The sequence below is a fragment of the Pecten maximus genome, chromosome 17 (genome assembly GCF_902652985.1).
Source record: "Pecten maximus chromosome 17, xPecMax1.1, whole genome shotgun sequence".
In the NCBI taxonomy this organism is placed as follows: domain Eukaryota; kingdom Metazoa; phylum Mollusca; class Bivalvia; order Pectinida; family Pectinidae; genus Pecten; species Pecten maximus.
Genome location: NC_047031.1, coordinates 32,509,932 through 32,530,667, shown reverse-complemented (window position 1 = coordinate 32,530,667; position 20,736 = coordinate 32,509,932). Strand labels below are relative to the sequence as shown.

The 20,736-nt window shown below is 44.7% G+C and overlaps 1 long non-coding RNA gene across 1 annotated transcript; it reads left to right on the top strand.

Annotated features, from left to right (window-relative positions):
• Positions 1–10,501: 10,501 nt before the first annotated feature.
• LOC117315807 lies at positions 10,502–16,656 on the top strand. The gene is made up of 2 exons (XR_004529776.1): positions 10,502–10,703; positions 15,710–16,656. It is a non-coding gene; the product is annotated as an uncharacterized LOC117315807 (long non-coding RNA).
• The last annotated feature ends 4,080 nt before the right edge of the window (positions 16,657–20,736 follow it).

Sequence of the window (20,736 nt, the reverse complement as noted above, 5' to 3'; positions counted from 1 at the left end):
CCAACCAGGGGATATCACTCTCCCTGGATTTTCACTACACTCCTCCTCGTTTTATGAAGGCCCCCTTCTGGACGTTGGTTCCTCAGGCCGAGCAGATGGAGAGGAGTCGTTCAGGATGCTCATGGGTCCAAGGTTAGCCTGTGGGTGTCCGGGTCGAGGAATCTCCCGAGAGAAACAAGTGGTACGAGCCCCCTTAAGCTAAACTTTTAGTTTTACCCATGAATGGGAACGTTACTTATTTTGAACCGTTCCCTTCATGGAACTTTATGTTTGTATAATTTATTTAAGCCCTATCATATTACCTAGGGTATAATGAGGAAAAGAGGGGAACTATTGTTTATTTTCTCCTTTACTGGCAGTTCTAGACATAACTGCCATATAGACGACGGATGGCGGGGAGCTCTTACTCCCAAATTCCCTAACTATCAATCCTGCTCCCTTTGAGCGGACACCTATAATTTTATACTATAAGGGTGAGATTGAGAGCTGTTCCGAAGGCCCCAGCCTGAGTTCCTTGAACAACCTTAATTTACCCTTGATTTACCATGACTTTATGTCCTTACTGTAATTATACTGTAATATTATTACTATTATTAAGTTTCAAAAAAACCCATTATAACTTTTCCCCCTCCCTTCGTAAAGGGAGATACTTTGAAGTTCAATAAAATCCATAATAAGACCCTATAGTGGCTGTTGGTCTGGACTTCCCCCGTAGGGGCGTAGGTGGCATACTGGATTATTCGAACCTTCTGAGGGGCGGCTCTACAGGAGGGAGTAAACCCTCCTGGCGTTGGTGTTGAGGACCTCCGCCAGCTGGCCTGGGTCCTCCCCTATCAAAGAAGCCAACTCCCGGAGCTCGTGCCCCAGGAGCCAGGGAGTGTTGGGTCCCTCCCCTGCCCCAGAAGGTACCAGATAGGGGGCATCTGACGCCAGCAACAGTCTACTGGATTCGTGCTCCCTCAAGGCCCGGCGAGAGGCTTCGGTCCTAAGGGACACAGCCGTCACCCCCAGGTACAGGTTTGGAAGGTACCTCTCCCATTCCTGCACCTGTTCCACTGATCCTGTGACACAGTGTCAATGTATCACAAGCTCGGTGGCGCCGGGCACCTGGCGAATACATTTCAGGGCTAAAGCGGCCGCTCGGCCGCTTCCCCCATCCCTGCAGTGAAGGACCAACGGTAGGGAGGCCTTGACCACTGCCCTTGAAGGACCGTGGTCAAAACGACCTCCTGACCTTCCGTTTGACTCCTCCTGCAGGCGACCGGGTCTCTGCATCTCGGCCGGCACGTGCAGTTGGAGGTGAGGTCTATTCCGACCTCCCCCAACGACCCGCCGGCCGAGTTGTCCAAGCACCTTAAAAATTGTAGAAGGTGCTGGCCCTCCCCCACCCGATGAGGGTGCAGGCCCACGGATACCACGATCCTGGCATCTCCCTGGACCTGGGTCCTCATCAGAGGCCAACCCCTCGGGTAGGCGTAGTTAGCTACCCCCCCCCCCCCCCCCCCCCCTCCATCCTCAGCTCTCTCCAACTCGGCAAAAGACCTGTCCCCCGTCCGCACTCATAGACTGCCACTCGGGAAGATCTAGCCTGTAGGGGGGGGGGGGGGACACCGGAGCACGGGACCAGAAAGCGCCCGGACTCACAGTAGCCCTCACTCAGGCGTGGGGGTATCTTGTCCAATATGGTCAGCTGGAGCCTCCAGTGGAGGAGACTTCCAACGGACCGAGGAGGCGAGGGGGATACATCCCGGGGATCTCGGAATTCAGTATTGATGGCCTCTGCCACCTCTCCTTCTCGCAAAGAGAATCCCCGGGAGGCCCCTCCTCTGTAGGGAGATGTAGGCCCTTAATCAGTCCTAACAGCTCCCCGACCTCCTCGCACCCGCAATCGTGGGTCTGAGCGCAGAGCATGCGCTTCAGGCCCGCGATCCACGGGGCCACATTCTCCTCCAGGGTCCCACGATGACCAGAGTGGCCATTTAAGTGAGAGATCCTGGAGGCCCCCCTCTGCTGGCAGGTGAAACAACCACCGTCCACGCTGGCTAGGAAGTTCAAATGAACTTCCAGCGCGTGGGACCGAAGGCTGGTCACCTCCCTATCGCAAAGGGGGCATAACTCACCATCCTGGCAGACACGGACGGTGATTGAATCACCGTCGGTGTTTGCCAGACGCGGCCGGGATCCCAGAGGCCATTCTGGGCTAGGCTAGGGAGGTCGCCGGCAATGCTGTATAGGCTGAACGGCGAAGCCCAGCTGTGCACTGGACGCGGCCTCCCTCTCCCTCTTACGGGCCCTCTGCTGGTTTCTTTTGTGTGTCTTCGCTGAGCCCCCTCCTTGTATAGGAGGGCGGCCCAGAGAGGGCAGAGGTCGTTTTGGGCCCGGAGTTCCTCCTAATCCCCCTCCCTGTATGGGAGAGTTGGATAGGAGGGACTCTGAAGCGGGGAGCCCGGATTTTGGGGTGTTACCCCGCCTCCTCCGGGACCTCCTCCTCTTCCTAGGGTGGAGGGCACGTTCGGTGTCCTCCAATCCCCAGGAATCGCTTCCTGGTCTAGATGTCCCTTCGGCTCCTGCGGGGATCACCCCAGGTATTAGCATGGATGTCTCATCCGCAGGAGTCGAGAGAACTGGTGGGGATATATTATGGCTCGTGGAAGGTGCCACGCGGGGTTCCGATGGAACCGCGGTGGCCTTAATTTCCTCCACGAGCCTAAGGGTGGGCAACGGTACCCCTAGGGGTACCTTCGGGACAGCCAATGGCCCGTCCGGGCGGTCAGCAGTCCTGAGGGGTATCCCCCGCGGATACAGTCGGGGTTCTGGACTGGCCTCCCAGGGATCAGATTTTGTCTCCCCAGAAGGCAGGTCATGTATTTTAGTGGGGCCCCGGGTTGGTGAAGGGGCATCCCCCCGGACGTTTCAGGGGGAATGTTGTCGCCCTCAAGGTCCGTCTTCTCCGGCTCTGCCAGAAGAGCACGGACGGGCCTTGGGGGCGAGGAAGTCTCCGACTCCAATTGAGGTGTCGGGTTTTCATATGTTTTGGACTCCTCTGTCCCTGTGGACAGTGGAGTCCCTTAGGGATAAGTCCCACCCACCGGCCCCTTTGGGGTCGATGGCCATGGGGGTTCGGGTTCCAATAACCCTTGGACCTCCCTAAGGAGGTCCTCGAGTCCATCTTCCCGGTGGTGTAACTCAAGGATGTCCATTTATAATCCTGCAACAGAATTGACTGAGAGTTGCATTGTATGGATCGGAATAGTAGCATTTCCTATCTATATACTCCTATACACCACCTGCATTTGTGCCTACACACACCACCTGTATTCGCTTGCCTAACTTACCTTCCCCCCTCCCGTAGTGTAACCTAGGGTAGAAAGTAGTTGTCAAATCTACGGGGTTGTCTGGTTTGTCTCCCCGAACGCGTTACTGGTTTATTCTGGTTCCCCCTCAAAGGAGTGCTATCGGGAGAGCCAACGGTATTCGGGCGGTTTGCGACCCCGGGGCCTGTTGATGGTTTGTTTGGGGACACCACATTTGGCGGTATGTTACTACCGCTTCCGGGGTGTCTTCTTATTGCGGGTACATGTGGTACAGGAACGGACATGCAGTTTAGCGTCCAACCTCATAGTGTGCCACCAGACATGGTGCTTCAGTCTTTTGTAGGTCTTGTTTTTCCCCATATGGCCCCCTAATGTGTGATCATGGGCACAGGTCAAGGCCATCGCTTGAAGTTGTTGTGGAAGGACCACCCTGGGACGTTGGTGTCCCTCTGGAACGACGTACAGCACTCCCTGCCTGATGGATAACATGGCGCGTAGCAACCACAAAGCTTTCACGGATCGCCCATACGAGAATAATTCTCCTTCCGTCGGTTCGATGTTCTGGTCTAACCAGTGGTAGGTCACGGGTATAGTCAGACTACTCCCTTCCGAGACTACTAACTTTATTTCCCTATGAGGGGACGAATCCCTTGATCCCTTGTTCGCGGGTGACGGTGAGCGGGACCGAGTAGGAAAGCTTTTCTGGCGGTCTGGGGACATGGAATTGTTTACCGGGACGCGGCTATCTTCCGTGTTGCCCTGGCTCCTACCATTACTCCATCCTGGTGGCGTAGAGCTACGTCCTCGGTCCCACGTCTTCCGGTCAGCATTAGGGGAACGATCCCGGTCCCTAGGCAGAAATTGACGGCCTTCATTACCCGTTGACTGTTGGAAGCGCCTCGGGGATCCCTCGTACCCGGGAGATCGAGGTCTTCGGTCGGGATTTCGATTCCCTTCGCGATACGGAGGATACCAACGCGGATCCCCCGCTGGCGGATAAAACGGAAATACCACCTCACCTCCACCCTGATTATGGTATGGAGGTGGGGGCCGAGGCTGGTAGTACGGTGAGTTAGCCGTCCCACCGCGCGCGAGCGACCGTTTGAGATCATTTACCTCATCGCGCAGCATTTTAATAACCTCCTGCTGGGTCTCACCATCTCCGGCTTTGGTGCCTTCGGCGAACTCCACCTGTCTACTCGGAAAATGGGACGAGCGAGTACCAAATAAAGCGCGCTGGTTCGCTACCGAGGCTCTTATGTACTTAAGGGCCTTGTGAACCGTTTTAGGGTTCTTCTCCATAGCCTTTTTGGCTGCCACCTTTTCCCTGCATCCCTTTAAAAAAGACTCCGTCGCGATTTGGTCCTGCGTTGTTTCGTCCGCATACGCATAGCCAGCATTGGTGGTCAGCGTTTGAACGCGCTGCGCGTACTCGGCCAAAGTCTCAGACTTCTCCTGCTTGGCGTACTGGAGCTCGCGCCTGGCTACTACCGGTACATCCTTGTCGCTAAACCTTTCCTTCATCTACTTTTTTAGGCGATGAAAGGAGAGTGTCCCGGGTAGTTTGTCTGCATACTCTAACGTGTCCCTGCTTAGGCAATCGAAGAACCAGTTAATGGTCTTACGCTCTGACCATGCGTTGTCAGCTACTATGCGGTCAAATTTTAGGATGAAGGGTTCCCATCTATCCTTACCAGTAAATGTTGGCATCTTGTGGCGCTGCGGGCTTTTACTGCGGTGTCGGTGATGGCGATGTCCATCTCTCCGATGTCTGTTGGAGGTGTCACTGGAGGAGTCCACATTAGGTTCCTCCTGACTCGAGAAATCCAAGCCCCTCTGGGTCTCTATGGTATACTGACTGCCTGTCTACTGAACCCCTATGGGTATATCTATTTGGTGTATCCCCATGTGGGTCTCTATTCCCAGCTTGAATAATATCCCCTGAGTTATCTGTTTTAGTACGGCTTGGTGTTGTGAGGCCATCTATGTACCCTAATAAAGGAGCTTCCACTTTGGGCCTACATACAGGGGCTGCGGGTAAATCATGTATCTGTGGGTGTGGTATGGGTGTAGACCCCCCATAATTATCCGGTGGTAGATTGGTGGTAATGTTACCACCATAACCACCCAGGTCCCTGGAACATAAAGGGTCTAAGTCAGCAAATGCCTGGACTGCAGCAGATACTGTGTGCCTGCCTGTTACCTGGGGACCTGGTTGATATCCATAACCTACAGGTATGTCATTGCCTATGGGTTGAATACCTTGACATGGTAGATTGTCCCCAACATAGGATTTGGTAATGCCCATAGTATCCCTAAATACTGGTGGCTGATCCACAGAACTATTCATGTTGTTCTGAGTATCTGTAAAGCCCCACGATGTTTTAATTTCTTGTGGTGGGGGTTGGACTTGTATCCCCCATGCATTGGCTTTAGACTGGGGAGGGTATGAGTTACTAGCTTGAAAAGGTGAAGGTCCTAGAGGGGCATGTTCTCGCATGTATCTACCATTCTTGGGCAGTACATTTATTATACTGTCCAAGTATAGGTTGCTTTGAGGGAGAGTACTGGACATGTCCAAACCCCCTTGTACATCCCGGTGTTGGGTGGGTTGGTCCCCCCATACTGACTGGAGCTCGGACCCTGTAGGTCCCGTGGGTTGGGGCTCCAATGGTACCCGGTCCTGAATGTACTGTGCCCCACTAGGGGTAGTTAATTGAATTGTCCCCGGTTGTAAGGCCTTACCAGGAATGGACCTGGTATCAGCGGACTCCTCCTTTAAGAGATCCGCTGTCTCCCTGTCTACTATGAATTTATCAAGCTTACCCCATAACTCTGTAAATTTGAGGTGCATGTCCCTGATCACATCGTCCTGTTTATCCAGGCGACTTTCTAAGTTTTTGCTAGGGGAGTGTGGCCCTCTGGGAGGAGTGGGTGAATGGGGTGGTGAGGTTGGCATTAAGTTAATGCCTGTAATTTTCCACTGCCCTATCCATTCTAGCCAAGTGCTCTTTGTAACCCTTATTTCCTTTAGGGCAGACAATGTTTAGTCCCCATTTCCCCTAATTTCTATTATCTTTCCTGCTGACACCTCCCCTATACCTGGGAGGGAACAGAGTTCCTCCTCTGTTGCTTCTCTTAAATTAATGCAGGGCATGACTTAAATATGATGATAAATGACACAGGGTGGTGTAAATAAGCAACACAACACAGTTTATATATGCAAAATGGGTGGTGTGGAAATAAACAACACAACACAGTTTATATATGCAAAATTAGCTGCCTCGTACAATGTTAATCGCTGTATATCTTTTACAAACGTTCCACACGTTTACATAATAAGATGACGCGTTCCTCATTTTATATCGACCACGATACATATCGCACATGTACCGTTACAATCGCCGATTGTGCGCACATTTTCCTGCACGATCCGTATCGCACATATCGCACATCGTGCGTGCGCACATCGCAGAACTTTATGCGGTCACATAACTGTATATACTGTTTTCTAAAACGTAAGATAAAAACAATTCGGTGCGACAGCTATTGTCATCAGTTTACTCTTAACGGTCACCAGTCCTCATTCTACACTTCCCGGCACCAGTCCTCAGTTTTCACCTCCCGGACACCAGTCCTCATTCTACAATTCCCGGCACCAGTCCTCAGTTTACTCTTAACGGTCACCAGTCCTCATTCTACACTTCCCGGCACCAGTCCTCAGTTTTCACCTCCTGGACACCAGTCCTCATTCTACACTTCCCGGCACCAGTCCTCAGTTTTCACCTCCTGGACACCAGTCCTCATTCTACACTTCCCGGCACCAGTCCTCAGTTTTCACCTCCTTGACACCAGTCCTCATTCTACACTTCCCGGCACCAGTCCTCAGTTTACATTCCCGGACACCAGTCCTCATTCTACACTTCCCGGCACCAGTCCTCAGTTTTCACCTCCCGGACACCAGTCCTCATTCTACACTTCCCGGCACCAGTCCTCAGTTTTCACCTCCTGGACACCAGTCCTCATTCTACACTTCCCGGCACCAGTCCTCATTCTACACTTCCCGGCACCAGTCCTCAGTTTTCACTTCCTAGACACCAGTCCTCATTCTACACTTCCCGGCACCAGTCCTCATTCTACACTTCCCGGCACCAGTCCTCAGTTTTCCCTTCCTGGACACCAGTCCTCATTCTACACTTCCCGGCACCAGTCCTCATTCTACACTTCCCGGCACCAGTCCTCAGTTTTCACCTCCTGGACACCAGTCCTCATTCTACACTTCCCGGCACCAGTCCTCATTCTACACTTCCCGGCACCAGTCCTCATTCTACACTTCCCGGCACCAGTCCTCATTCTACACTTCTCGGACACCAGACCTCAGTTTTCACTTCCTGGACACCAGACCTCAGTTTTCACTTCCTGAACACCAGACCTCAGTTTTCACTTCCTGAACACCAGACCTCAGTTTTCACCTCCTGGACACCAGTCCTCATTCTACACTTCCCGGCACCAGTCCTCATTCTACACTTCTCGGACACCAGACCTCAGTTTTCACTTCCTGGACACCAGTCCTCATTCTACACTTCCCGGACACCAGACCTGTTTTCACTTCCCGGACACCAGTCCTCATTCTACACTTCCTGGACACCAGACCTCAGTTTTCACTTCCTGGACACCAGACCTCAGTTTTCACTTCCTGGACACCAGACCTCAGTTTTCACTTCCTGGACACCAGACCTCAGTTTTCACCTCCTGGACACCAGACCTCAGTTTTCACTTCCTGGACACCAGACCTCAGTTTTCACTTCCTGGACACCAGACCTCAGTTTTCACTTCCTGGACACCAGACCTCAGTTTTCACTTCCTGGACACCAGACCTCAGTTTTCACTTCCTGGACACCAGACCTCAGTTTCCACTTCCTGGACACCAGACCTCAGTTTCCACTTCCTGGACACCAGACCTCAGTTTTCACTTCCTGGACACCAGACCTCAGTTTTCACTTCCTGGACACCAGACCTCGGTATACATTTTCCGTCGTTTTTAATTGCCTTTTCCTGAAACCCGAACTCAGTTTCCATTTACAGTTTCAAATTCGCATTAAGGAAAACATATATTAAGATTTATATACAGTGTTTATGATTACATGATGTGGAATTACATTTCGCTTTTATGATATATGTGTTGCTTTAATTGATAGAGACGATTATATCTTGGTATATATTTTTGTAGGTTTACTCATACGGGAATGTGAGGACAACTGGGTACGCCATGATATATATTGTTACCTATTTGTACAGACAAACGTAAACTATGAAGGCGCCAAAGTAAGTATGTCTTGGTGAAATAAAAAAAAAAACATCGATTAAATATAAAGATAGCCAAGCAAAATACATGAACTGTTGTGTCTTGTATTCGGTCTCAATGAGTTCGTCCTATTTTAACTCTGTGACCTATTGACCTTCACTGTGTATTAAATGTATCATTGACGTGTATATTATGTATGTAGGCTCGATGTGAACGAGACAACGCCTATGTTGCGGATATCAGAAGTGAAATGGAGTATCGATTCATCAAGACGGAATTGAATAAAATCGACAGACGTACGTACATTCTATCTTGTTTTCTCAACGCGAACATTTCAACAGCAAATTATTTAAACACGTGTTGATTGTATCCGTTTTGGGGTTTGAAATTTCCTTGTTACACCCTGGTGTAGGGAAGATTGTATTATTCCAACATACATCACATGGAAGCGAGAGATCTTCTATTAACTCTCTAGTATAAACATAAACTTTTAAAATAGGTATGGTATTGACTACATTGGAATTACAGTTTTACCAATGAAATATCAGAAATTATCGTTTTGATAAAATCGCAATTAATCACTGCTCTGTTGTCACCATCTCAGGTGATGGTATGTTTGTTTGTTTTTTAAATGTTATACCGTTTTATTTCAAAATATTTCTCTCATACGACAGAATGTATCGTTATTTCCCACGAAATCTGACAAATAGCGATATCCGGTGATATTCATTAAATATGCAGGGTTACAATCGTGATCGAAACAGGTCACGTGGTCGAAACAGGTCACACGTGATCTAAACAGGTCACGTGATCGAAACAGGACTAATGGTCGACTATCTACTAGTATTGTTCTGATGTTTTCTGTTCCCACATCGTGAATGAGTGATCTCCTCGTTTACATTTTCCTTGTGATGGTATGAATTAATGTTAGGCAAATCCATTTTTAATGCTTGTTTGTTTGCTTATTATTATTATTTACTATCACACCCAATAGAAAGTTAATTAAGTTGGACTTTTAAAAGAGTTAAACTACCCAGATCTAACGGTTTTTCTAACGAAAAAAGGTAAATCCATAAAGAAAACTGAATAGATCAACTTTTCACGGAGAAAAAGTAGTGACTTTCCGAAAAGATAACCATCCTGTTCTTCCACCACCGCAACAACATGATGGTAGGACGCACACACCACATGATGGTAGGACGCACACACCACATGATGGTAGGACGCACACACAACATGATGGTAGGACGCAGACACAACATGATGGTAGGACGCACACACAACATGATGGTAGGACGCACACACCACATGATGGTAGGACGCACACACCACATGATGAAGACTTGGAGTGGATGATTAGTCGTACTCCAATGGTCATTGAAACATTGCGCGAACATGGATTAACAGAGGTGTGGGAAAAGTTTTATGAACTGATGAGTGATAACTCCTTTCCAATGGATAATATTGCATTTCTGCTGTTTCTAGATGTGGTTCAATGGTACAGCAACTCGACAACAACCAAAATGCGATATGACACCACTGTAATAATAATCATCCTGTTCTTCAACAACGAATCGGAACGAATAAATACATAAATATAGTAAATAAAAATAATGGTTATCAACATGTTTCTAGTTATTCATAATAATGCTAGTTCATTTACAGCTTCTCAAATATATATATAAATTTTGAAGTTTGAAATAAAAATGAGTTTAAGTCTGCAGAAGAATTTAATTTTCCTTTTACAAATATTATGTACCTTTTTGATTTTACCTTCAGGATGGTATTTTTTTCTTCTATAATATATATATTCTTTGGCAGAAGTCACACGTTCATTTAAACTATTTCCAATCATTTATAGGAAACAGGCGTAATTATTACCTTGGAGGACATTATAACCGTGGAGAAAATCAATGGGTATTGGAAAGGACAGGAGCGAGGATGTTATACACAAGATGGAAGCCCGGAGAACCTAACGACTCGGGCAGGAAAGAGGATTGTGTCCTTGTGTGGAATATTGACAACCGTCGTCTATGGAATGATGCTACATGTAATATAAAAAGTAGCGTGATATGTCAGAAAAGGTAATTTTAATTCAGAATATGGTCTGTCTACAGCTTCTCAGGGTATTATTACTGTTTGTGTTTTTATTTCCCCGTATCACCTCAACGCCTAAACAATCTTATTTTATATTAAATAAATCTATAAAGGCACATTTCCGCATAAATAAATTGGAAAGTTTAAATGAAGCTGTTTATTGGTTATCAGCAATAAAGCTCCATAATGTATGGATGTTGAATTTCACGATGCTAATATTTCGAACTAGTTATCGGACTGATAATGAATTTACACAAACATAACTTACTGTAGTGAAATCTCATTCTTCGCTCGGTATACATTTTCATGCTTATACAATCCCGACGAAGGCTACTTATACCTAACAACCAATCTTCCTGCAGTCACCCCGATTTATGGCGCTGTACTTTCATCCGATAACATACACACATTGTGTACACACATCGTGACATTCTTTGTTAGATCTTGCGGAGTGTCACGTGGCGTTTCGCGAGTCTACATACATTACCGAGTTAACGAATCAGACATGTTGGGCTTCTTACGAGGGATTATTGATAAGTTGTGAGCCTCGTAGTAAAGGAGGCTCTTTTTAAGTCCTACTGTTCTCTGACTATATAGGCTGTGTACCAAAGGACTTGTCTAATTTGGTTACTTTATTTCGACGAGGTAGCAATCTTAAGTAAACATAACAAGTGGCTTTTGCAAAATCGGTGAAAGAGCAGTGTTCAATTATTTGCAAAAGAGCGGTTTAACACTGATGGTATGCATAATGATATGGAAGCAGCACAAGGAAAAGATAAGCCCTTCATATGCTACAGTGAAAATGTAGGTGGTGGAATTTAAGTGCGGCCGACAGAGCCCTGAGGATGACCCCCGTTCTTGAAGTCCTGTCAATGTTGCAACCCCAGAAATGGTCAATAAAGTTCATGATATTTTTATGATTGACAGACGATTCACAGACAGATATATAACCAGTAGAGTTGGCATTTCACAGGAAAGAGTACATTACATTCTGAAGGAGGATCTTGAAATGAGAAAGCTTTCGGAATTGAAATAAATTACAATAAATTATAAAATCCACAAAAACAAACAAGACTTACAAAGTTTAAGTCTTCAGTAGGATGATTTTTTCAGAATCCTTACTTTACTGACCTAAATCATCAGCATCCTCGCTGGCCGCGGTAACCGTAAGGTGTCCGACACTTTAACGGTAGCCTTCCACCTCTTGGTTGCGAGTTCGAAACCTACGTTGGACAGTTGCCAGGTACTGACCGTAGGCCGGTGGTTTTTCTCCGGCTCCACCACCTCCAAAACCTGGCACGTCCTTAAATGACCCTGGCTGCTAATAGGACGTTAAACAAAAACAAACAATCAGCATCCTTGAATTCTCGCATCCTCGCGATAGCTCTCCGAAAAGTATCATGGCGGATGACTGAGGCTAATCCGGGATATATGATAAAGGAATATGCTAATAATATGTTTCCGGACGTGACGTTAGGCTTATAAATTGCAAAATTGCATTATACACGTACATGTTAAATCATATTACAAAATTACACAACATCTGCTATTTGTATCACTTTCGGGGTGTCAACACTACCACCATAGGGAGGGAATAGTAGCCCTGACGACGACAATTTGTATCACTTTCGGGGTGTCAACACTACCACCATAGGGAGGGAATAGTAGCCCTGACGACGACAATTTGTATCACTTTCGGGGTGTCAACACTACCACCATAGGGAGGGAATAGTAGCCCTGACGACGACAATTTGTATCACTTTCGGGGTGTCAACACTACCACCATAGGGAGGGAATAGTAGCCCTGACGACGACAATTTGTATCACTTTCGGGGTGTCAACACTACCACCATAGGGAGGGAATAGTAGCTCTGACGACGACAATTTGTATCACTTTCGGGGTGTCAACACTACCACCATAGGGAGGGAATAGTAGCCCTGACGACGACAATTTGTATCACTTTCGGGGTGTCAACACTACCACCATAGGGAGGGAATAGTAGCCCTGACGACGACAATTTGTATCACTTTCGGGGTGTCAACACTACCACCATAGGGAGGGAATAGTAGCTCTGACGACGACAATTTGTATCACTTTCGGGGTGTCAACACTACCACCATAGGGAGGGAATAGTAGCCCTGACGACGACAATTTGTATCACTTTCGGGGTGTCAACACTACCACCATAGGGAGGGAATAGTAGCCCTGACGACGACAATTTGTATCACTTTCGGGGTGTCAACACTACCACCATAGGGAGGGAATAGTAGCCCTGACGACGACAATTTGTATCACTTTCGGGGTGTCAACACTACCACCATAGGGAGGGAATAGTAGCCCTGACGACGACAATTTGTATCACTTTCGGGGTGTCAACACTACCACCATAGGGAGGGAATAGTAGCCCTGACGACGACAATTTGTATCACTTTCGGGGTGTCAACACTACCACCATAGGGAGGGAATAGTAGCCCTGACGACGACAATTTGTATCACTTTCGGGGTGTCAACACTACCACCATAGGGAGGGAATAGTAGCCCTGACGACGACAATTTGTATCACTTTCGGGGGTGTCAACACTACCACCATAGGGAGGGAATAGTAGCCTCTGACGACGACAATTTGTATCACTTTCGGGGTGTCAACACTACCACCATAGGGAGGGAATAGTAGCTCTGACGACGACAATTTGTATCACTTTCGGGGTGTCAACACTACCAGAAGGAAAAAAAAGACCATAGGGGAGGGAATAGTAGCCCTGACGACGACAATTGTATCACTTTCGGGGTGTCAACACTACCACCATAGGGAGGGAATAGTAGCCCTGACGACGACAATTTGTATCACTTTCGGGTGTCAACTCTACCACCATAGGGAGGGAATAGTAGCCCTGACGACGACAATTTGTATCACTTTCGGGGTTGTCAACACTACCACTATAGGGAGGGATAGTAGCCCTGACGGACGACAATTTGTATCACTTTCGGGGTGTCAACACTACCACCATAGGGAGGAATAGTAGCTCTGACGACGACAATTTGTATCACTTTCGGGGTGTTAACTCTACCACCATAGGGAGGGAATAGTAGCCCTGACGACGACAATTGTATCACTTTCGGGGTGTCAACACTACCACCATAGGGAGGGAATAGTAGCCCTGACGACGACAATTTGTATCACTTTCGGGGTGTCAACACTACCACCATAGGGAGGGAATAGTAGCTCTTGACGGACGACAATTGTATCACTTTCGGGGTGTTAACTCTACCACCATAGGGAGGGAATAGTAGCCCTGACGACGACAATTTGTATCACTTTCGGGGTGTTAACACTACCACCATAGGGAGGGAATAGTAGCTCTGACGACGACAATTTGTATCACTTTCGGGGTGTCAACACTACCACCATAGGGAGGGAATAGTAGCCCTGACGACGACAATTTGTATCACTTTCGGGGTGTCAACACTACCACCATAGGGAGGGAATAGTAGCTCTGACGACGACAATTTGTATCACTTTCGGGGTGTTAACTCTACCACCATAGGGAGGGAATAGTAGCCCTGACGACGACAATTTGTATCACTTTCGGGGTGTTAACTCTACCACCATAGGGAGGGAATAGTAGCTCTGACGACGACAATTTGTATCACTTTCGGGGTGTTAACTCTACCACCATAGGGAGGGAATAGTAGCCCTGACGACGACAATTTGTATCACTTTCGGGGTGTCAACACTACCACCATAGGGAGGGAATAGTAGCCCTGACGACGACAATTTGTATCACTTTCGGGGTGTCAACACTACCACCATAGGGAGGGAATAGTAGCCCTGACGACGACAATTTGTATCACTTTCGGGGTGTCAACTCTACCACCATAGGGAGGGAATAGTAGCTCTGACGACGACAATTTGTATCACTTTCGGGGTGTCAACACTACCACCATAGGGAGGGAATAGTAGCCCTGACGACGACAATTTGTATCACTTTCGGGGTGTCAACTCTACCACCATAGGGAGGGAATAGTAGCTCTGACGACGACAATTTGTATCACTTTCGGGGTGTCAACACTACCACCATAGGGAGGGAATGGTAGCCCTGACGACGACAATTTGTATCACTTTCGGGGTGTCAACACTACCACCATAGGGAGGGAATAGTAGCCCTGACGACGACAATTTGTAAGCGCCTCTCCGTCATCCAGAGCTATGCTATCTCAGCCAGCGTAACATGAATTTAAGACTAATGTATGTGAAACGGGGAGGGGACTTTGGGCAAAGGCGGAATGAATAGTGATGCAGAGTTCTTAGTGATCACATTTATTCCGTAGCCTCAACAAGACACCCTATAACAGTAGAAACAGGTAGATTTAACAATACAATAAATAATTTAAAACTTATATTTATATTTTTTTGATTTGTACAGGTGACCACATAGTTACCATACTAATAATACAATTACACCATCAATGGATATGTTTTTCCAATATGGCCGTCAGCTGAACACCTACATATTTTTGAAATTTTGCAGATAAAGTTAATATTGAACCTATTGATATTTAATTACAAGGTAATATGTAATTTAATACAATTGTATGTACAAATGCAATTCCTAATTGAATGAAATACTTAAAACTAAATTAAAGAACTTTATAATTGGAAATACCTTATCATGAGTCTTCTTCATGTATACCTACATCTTCCCCCGAGGTCTGACCAGTTCTGTCCAGTTCTGTCCCAGCTCTGCATGTGCACATTGGGCCAGGTGTGCAAAAGGTGGTCAAATTGTCATATGTGAAGTGTATACATTATAGGGTCATGGGTCACAAAAACAAAATATTCTGTTTGGCTTGGTTCTGTCAAAGGAACAAAGTTAACAATATGAAATCCTTACAATTCAGCGAGAAGTTTTGAATTGTGATATCAAACTTCGATAAAATATTTGACGAATGTAACATTATCGTTTATTTCTAATAAGATTTATTTATTTTCAGTATCATCACTTCATGAAGATGATGGATACCACCGACCAAACCAGTCAAAGACTCTATCAAGTGATGAAGCTCACCAGTCAAAAACTCTACAACTGATCAATCTAGCCAGCCATAACTCTATCACGTGATCAATCTAACCAGCCATACCTCTATCACGTGATCAATCTAACCAGCCATAACTCTATCACGTGATCAATCTAGCCAGACATAACTCTATCACGTGTTCAATCTAACCAGCCATAACTCTATCACGTGATCAATCTAGCCAGACATAACTCTATCACGTGATCAATCTAACCAGCCATAACTCTATCACGTGATCAATCTAACCAGCCAAAGACTCTATCAAGTGATCAATCTAACCAACCATAACTCTATCACGTGATCAATCTAACCAGCCATTACTCTATGACATGATCACCGACCAAACCACACATCACGTGATAACTATTGATTGACCAACGGAATAAACTCTGGATTGAGGGAAAAACACTAAGGAAGACAATAAAATAGAAAAATACAAGCTAACAAAAACAAATAATTAAAAAAACAAAAACAAAAAAAAAACAGAAAACAAAAATAATTTTGTATATACATTTAATAGGGCCATTGTTTATATAATGATTTTTTTCCGGATTCCAACAATTTCAATTTGTAATATTACTAACAGTCCTTGCTTTTAATATTATATAAAACATTTTACAATGTATTTTATATGCATACACAATCATTCTATGCCGTATCATTAGCTAAAATTCATTGCTATATTACAGATATCATTATATTAATGATATATAGTGTATATTGTTATATGCACTGATTTTCTGGAGAAATAGAATGAAATCAGCACGGACAATGAGATGTTAGAGGGAGAAGGGTACATGATGATATGACAATGGACTTTGCTGTATTTAATCACGAAATAAATGAATATATACTTCAATCGATGGCTAATGTCTCCCATTTTTATTATATTGATACAGATTGTTGCCAGGTAATCAGACCAGATTTTGTGTCAACTATATATAATCTACGATATTTACTAGTCAGCGAAAATATGTATCAATGTTCTAAACATTTTACATTGGATAGACTAGCAACGAGCTTAGCAAGCGTATGGCAGTACATAGACAGCAACTTAGAACAGACCGTCTAAGATTCTTACCAGTCAGCAAACATATGTACCAATGTTCTAAAAGTGATTTTTATATTACATAGAGGTTACACAACGAGTGGTTGTTGGATATGGAATTTATTTCACACTCGTAAGTTATTTTTTTAAAGTTACAAAAGACACGAGCTTTAGCGAGTGTTTTTTGCAACTTTTAAAAAATAAATTCCATATCCAACAATTCCGAGTCGTGTGACCTGTTTCTACCACAATAATATCGGCTTGAATCAAAGGGAAACGTGGTCAAGTATAATTTCGCAAATAAAGTGTACCGGTGACGTCCGGGACCCGGTGATGTGACGTCATTAGATTATTGATGACGTCAATAACAATGGCAGCTTGGGTCAAAGTTCACCGTGTCAGCCAATCAAAATGCGTACAGAGTTTATACCACGTGTGGTATAACAGATTGTTAATCAACAGCTGTAATAATTAACTGATGGTCTGAGAGTTGAATTACACAGGGTATTGTGGTAGAAACCTATTTACCTAATATCTAGCTTAGATGCTCTAGAAAGGGAATCAAAAGAAAATATGTTTATTTATCTATTGAAACCAAGTCTTAATTCATGTAGTTCTCCGTAATTTCAAATAAATATTACTGTAAAATCAGTTACTTTCCTTACACCATTGATAAGTGTGTATCTTCTTTATAATGACGTCATCAATTTTGTATTTCTGTGATTTTATTATTATTATTGTTATGTACATATCCACCACAAGGAAACTATTCACCTTTAATTATATATACATTTATTGCATTTTTACCAGTGAAATATATACAGGATATCTAACAGTGTACCAGATGTATTTTACTGATGTGTGTGACTAATATTTTGATATATAAATAAATATCAAAATATTAGCCACACGAGTGAAATTCATTTTGGTATAACTGAAGATAATGCTTGATGTTCTGTTTATTACATTTTATAGCAAAACATACCGAGGCAGCTCAATCTCTCCCAGAAGTCATTGCAGTCCCCTGTAAACGGCTCACAAATGTAGCCCAAATCGTGACGTCATGAATTCTATCTTGCATTATGACGTCAAATAACATAACGGCGACCTTAAATCTTAATTTTTCTCATTGTCGTTTCTAGGCAGTGTTCTGATTGATGAATAAGAAAAAAAGAGATTTTTACAAGTGAGAAATATCAGAAAAGGTGATATTTTTCAATAATGAAAATTACCACTTATCTAGAAGTATAATGTTCGATATGTCACTGGTATAATGTAATAAAGAGATTAGTAGTATGTACCATACAAACTGTTGGTCCTACTTCCTCAGTGTTGTTGGTAAGAGGATTAACGTCAGGGTACCTACCTTTATCGTAGGGTAAGGGATTAGGAAAAGATGGTGGAAAATGACGGATATGACTACTTCTGACTTTCTTGTTATTTTTGGCTTTAGGGGGATTAACTTTTAGTGTACCTACTATTGACGTAGGGGTAGGTAAAGATGACAGAAGTTAATGGACATATGCCCAATTATTAAGATATCCCTAGAACTGACAGGAATTTGTTCTTAGCTTTCGGATGGTTGATACGGTATATACATGTATGTGTTAAGGTTAATTACCTATCACAAGTCCACGGAAATCTTTGAATGAAATATATACTAATTTTTTGGAAATCATATTATAGACCAACACAAACATAGTTTTGTCAAGTTTAAAATTTTGTAATGTGCCAGCTCATTACCTGTCACACAATTCTACGGAAATTTTTTAATTAAAGATCTGTAAACAATTTGAAATATTAATATACACTAATTGGGCGAAAATCATAATATAGACCAACAAAATCATTATTACGTCAAGTTTAAAATTTTGTTTATTGATGAAAAAAACGCAGTCCTCAGTACCACGAGAGAGTCTATGGACAGCTGTCAGAAGTAACAATCACCAGGGAGTCTATGAACAGCTGTCAGTAGTAACAATCACCAGGGAGTCTATGAACAGCTGTCAGTAGTAACAATCACCAGAGTCTATGAACAGCTGTCATAAGTAACAATCACCAGAGTCTATGAACAGCTGTCAGTAGTAACAATCACCAGGGAGTCTATGAACAGCTGTCAGAAGTAACAATCACCAGGGAGTCTATGAACAGCTGTCAGAAGTAACAATCACCAGAGTCTATGAACAGCTGTCAGTAGTAACAATCACCAGGGAGTCTATGGACAGCTGTCAGTAGTAACAATCACCAGAGTCTATGAACAGCTGTCAGAAGTAACAATCACCAGGGAGTCTATGAACAGCTGTCAGTAGTAACAATCACCAGGGAGTCTATGAACAGCTGTCAGTAGTAACAATCACCAGGGAGTCTATGAACAGCTGTCAGAAGTAACAATCACCAGGGAGTCTATGGACAGCTGTCAGAAGTAACAATCACCAGAGTCTATGGACAGCTGTCAGACGTAACAATCACCAGAGTCTATGGACAGTTGTCAGAAGTAACAATCACCAGGGAGTCTATGAACAGCTGTCAGAAGTAACAATCACCAGGGAGTCTATGAACAGCTGTCAGTAGTAACAATCACCAGGGAGTCTATGAACAGCTGTCAGTAGTAACAATCACCAGAGTCTATGAACAGCTGTCAGTAGTAACAATCACCAGAGTCTATGAACAGCTGTCATAAGTAACAATCACCAGAGTCTATGAACAGCTGTCAGAAGTAACAATCACCAGAGTCTATGAACAGCTGTCAGGAGTAACAATCACCAGGGAGTCTATGAACAGCTGTCAGTAGTAACAATCACCAGAGTCTATGAACAGCTGTCAGAAGTAACAATCACCAGGGAGTCTATGAACAGCTGTCAGAAGTAACAATCACCAGGGAGTCTATGAACAGCTGTCAGAAGTAACAATCACCAGGGAGTCTATGGACAGCTGTCAGAAGTAACAATCACCAGAGTCTATGGACAGCTGTCAGAAGTAACAATCACCAGGGAGTCTATGAACAGCTGTCAGAAGTAACAATCACCAGGGAGTCTATGAACAGCTGTCAGTAGTAACAATCACCAGGGAGTCTATGAACAGCTGTCAGTAGTAACAATCACCAGGGAGTCTATGAACAGCTGTCAGAAGTAACAATCACCAGGGAGTCTATGGACAGCTGTCATAAGTAACAATCACCAGGGAGTCTATGAACAGTTGTCAGAAGTAACAATCACCAGGGAGTCTATGAACAGCTGTCAGAAGTAACAATCACCAGGGAGTCTATGAACAGCTGTCAGAAGTAACAATCACCAGGGAGTCTATGAACAGCTGTCAGTAGTAACAATCACCAGAGTCTATGAACAGCTGTCAGTAGTAACAATCACCAGGGAGTCTATCAACAGCTGTCAGTAGTAACAATCACCAGAGTCTATGAACAGCTATCAGAAGTAACAATCACCAAAGAGTCGATGATCAGCTGTCAGTAGTAACAATCACCAGGGAGTCTATGAACAGCTGTCAGAAGTAACAATCACCAGGGAGTCTATGAACAGCTGTCAGAAGTAACAATCACCAGAGTCTATGAACAGCTGTCATAAGTAACAATCACCAGAGTCTATAAACAGCAGTCATAAGTAACAATCACCAGAGTCTATGAACAGCTGTCAGAAGTAACAATCACCAGGGAGTCTATGAACAGCTGTCAGAAGTAACAATCACCAGGGAGTCTATGAACAGCTGTCAGAAGTAACAATCACCAGAGTCTATGAATAGCTGTCAGTAGTAACAATCACCAGAGTCTATGAACAGCTGTCAGAAGTAACAATCACCAGAGAGTCTATGAACAGCTGTCAGAAGTAACAATCACCAGGGAGTCTATGGACAGCTGTCAGATGTAACAATCACCAGAGTCTAT